General features: G+C 45.3%; 1 non-coding gene across 1 annotated transcript; it reads left to right on the top strand.

Annotated features, from left to right (window-relative positions):
* The first annotated feature begins 1552 nt into the window (after positions 1-1552).
* On the top strand, positions 1553-1626 carry Trnat-ugu (transfer RNA threonine (anticodon UGU)). Its single transcript has one exon. It is a non-coding gene; the product is annotated as a tRNA-Thr (tRNA).
* Positions 1627-3647: the final 2021 nt, after the last annotated feature.

Raw genomic sequence — 3647 nt, 5'->3', positions numbered from 1 at the left:
TGTGTGACGGACCGAGACTCGAACTCGAGACATTTGCCTTTCGCGGGCAAGTCCAAAAGGCAAAGGTCCCGAGTTCGAATCTCGGTCCGGCACACAGTTTTAATCTGTCAAGAAATTTCTTATCAGCTCACACTCCGCTGCAGAGTGAAAATCTCATTCTATTGTTAATGCCCGAGGCAGGATTCGAACCTGCGACCGTAGCGGTCGCTCGGCTCCAGACTTTAGCGACTTGGCAACAGAACCAGGGATTGATTACACTGTTATAATAACATACGTTGAGCATTAAATACCTGGTTGGATTATTTTGAACAAGAGCAGCAGATTGATTTATTTGAGATTATTCGGAAGAAACATTATCATTTCTGTGCATTTTTATACTCGTGATGTAGTCATATCCGAAACAACACTAAGGGACCAGAGGATTTATAGACTTTAAAAGAAATGCAACACTACACAATTCAGAAAAATGTGCATTTTTATAGTCGCCATGTAGTCATACCCGGAACAACACTAAGGGACCAGAAGATTTATAGACTTTAAAAGAAATGCAACACTACAAAATTTTTAAAAAAAGAGCTGATTCAGAAATAATAGGAAAACGATAATGTTCCTTCTGCCTCATGCTGCGTTCGGCCCATCAGCGTGATCGAAATCTCTGGTGATCAACTAACACAAAATAATTAACATTCAAGTAAACGAGGAGATGGAAATCATCTAGGTTAATTTACTAAAATAAGCACACGTTTTTTAACGGTACGTACATTTTCATATTAAATTACAATAGATGACCATTGTGGTTAAATACTTTATACATAACAGTCAAACCGAGCGAGGTGGCGCAGTGGTTAGACACTGGACTCGCATTCGGGAGGACGACGGTTCAATCCCGCGTCCGGCCATCCTGATTTAGGTGTTCCGTGATTTCCCTAAATCTCTCCAGGCAAATGCCGGGATGGTTCCTTTCAAAGGGCACGGCCGACTTCCTTCCCCGTCCTTCCCTAATCCGATGAGACTGATGACCTCGCTGTCTGGTCTCCTTCCCCAAAACAACCCAACCCATAACAGTCAAAATGTCCTCTATTCGTAATCAATTACAAGAAACTACATGTTTTCTGATTGTAAAAATAACAATTAGCATATTTACTGAATATTTTCACACAGAATATAAGATACCGATGCGGAAACGCAGCAAGTCCGCGTCCGCCTTTCGTGGAATACAGACAGTAAAAGGTGAGGCGCCCAATGCCTCCTTTGTCTTGAAACCACGGAATTCTTTTTTATGTGATTAATCGATACATGTACATAGAGATTTACAGGCACCGCGCAAGAACGGCACTCATGAAGAATAATAGATTCTGTCGCTGCTATGCGATGGTTCATTTCCTTTACTTTACGATTGTTCGATAACTTTAGGCCACCAGGCCTTTACTATTGAGCGTATATTAATGTTTGTGAGGGGAAAACTACTAATGTCACACTGTCTCTTAAGCTTGCTGCAGTTATTTACTAAGGTGGTACCTGTTCTTTCGGACATGTCGCGCTATGCTGTGTGTCCTCGGTGGCTCAGATGGAAAGAGCGTCTGCCATGTAAGCAGGAGATCCCGGGTTCGAGTCCCGGTCGGGGCACACATTTTCATCTGTCCCCGTTGACGTATGTCAACGCCTGTAAGCAGCTAAGGGTGTTCATTTCATTGTAATTACTACAGTTAATTCAAGATAATTATACGTCAGCCGCGTTTCGCTTTTATTTACACCTGCTGTCGTCATGCTGCGAACTGGATACAGACGTGTGTACATAATGCTCTTTCTAATCTAAAACAGTCCGCCTGCTTAGGCCATGCAAGCGGGCCCCGGTTCGATTCCCGGCTGGGTTAGAGATTTTCTCCTCTCGTGGACTGGGTGTTGTGTTGTCCTGATCACCATTTGATCCTCATCACCGGCACACAAGTCGCCAATATGGCGTCGACTGAAATAAGACACGCACTTGGCGGCTGAACTTCCCTGGATGGGGCCTCCCGGCCAACAATGCCATGCACTCATTTCGTTTCCATTCAATCTAAAATAACCAAAAGTGTACAAACTCATGGCACAATTCGAAGAGTGACCACAGAAGATGTTTTGTAAATAAAAATGGTACGCGTCTGGTGTAAAATCCTCTTTAATTAATTGCGTAAGCTTAAGTAGGTGGAACGAATAGTAATCCATTTATAACAGCTGCTGCGGAAGATGCCAATGCAAGTATAACGTGTTAAATATTCGAAGTTAACATGTAAAACCTTTATTGTCGAAGACATTGTAGTTTTGCACGCATCTCAGTTGTTTACGACGTCATATCTACTAAGATGTGCGTCGTACAACGATATGAGTAGATACCACAGCACTAAAAATTTTTAAATTCGGTCAGTTGATATATTAAGTGAAGCAACCGCTATGGGATCCCGCTGACCACTATAGCACTTTAGTAATATCGAGTGCAGATGATGATAGTACACTACTGGCCATTAAAATTGCTACACCACGAAGATGACGTACTACAGACGCGAAATTTAACCGACAGGAAGAAGATGCTGTGATATGCAAATGATTAGCTTTTCAGAGCATTCACACAAGCCGGCCGAAGTGGCCGTGCGGTTAAAGGCGCTGCAGTCTGGAACCGCAAGACCGCTACGGTCGCAGGTTCGAATCCTGCCTCGGGCATGGATGTGTGTGATGTCCTTAGGTTAGTTAGGTTTAACTAGTTCTAAGTTCTACGGGACTAATAACCTCAGCAGTTGAGTCCCATAGTGCTCAGAGCCATTTGAACCATTCACACAAGGTTGGCGCCGGTGGCGACACCTACAACGTGCTGACAGGAAAGTTTCCGACTGATTTCTCATACACAAACAGCAGTTGACCGGCGTTGCCTGGTGAAACGTTGTTGTGATGCCTCGTGTAAGGAGGAGAAATGCGTACAATCGCGTTTTCGATTTTGATAAAGATCGGATTGTAGCTTATCGCGATTGCGGTTTATCGTATCGCGACATTGTTGCTCGCCTTGGTCCAGATCCAATGACTGTTAGCAGAATATGGAATCGGTGGGTTCGGGAGGGTAATAAGGAACGCCGTGCTGGATCCCAACGGCCTCGTATCACTAGCAGTCGAGATGACAGGCATCTTATCCGCACAGCTGTAACGGATCGTGCAGCCACGTCTCGATCCCTGAGTCAACAGATGGGGACGTTTGCAAGACAACAACCATCTGCACGAACAGTTCGACGACGTTTGCAGCAGCACGGGCTATCAGCTCGGAGACCGTGGCTGCGGTTACCCTTGACGTTACATCACAGACAGGAGCGCCAGCGATGGTGTACTCGACAACGAATGACAAAACGTCATTTTTTCGGATGAATCAAGGTTCTGTTTACAGCATCACGATGGTCGCATCCGTGTTTGGCGACATCGCGGTGAACGCACATTGGAAGCGTGTATTCGTCATCGCCATACTGGCGTATCACCCGGCGTGATGGTATGGGGTGCCATTGGTCACGTGTCTCGGTCACGTCTTGCTCGCATTGACGGCACTCTGAACAGTGGACGTTACATTTCAGATGTGTTACGACCCGTGGCTCTACCGTTCATTCGAGCCCTGCGGAACCCTACATTTCAGC

This window comes from Schistocerca serialis, chromosome 11 (assembly GCF_023864345.2).
Source record: "Schistocerca serialis cubense isolate TAMUIC-IGC-003099 chromosome 11, iqSchSeri2.2, whole genome shotgun sequence".
In the NCBI taxonomy this organism is placed as follows: domain Eukaryota; kingdom Metazoa; phylum Arthropoda; class Insecta; order Orthoptera; family Acrididae; genus Schistocerca; species Schistocerca serialis.
The sequence above is the reverse complement of the archived record's forward strand: the minus strand, read 5'-3'. Positions and strand labels throughout refer to the sequence as shown.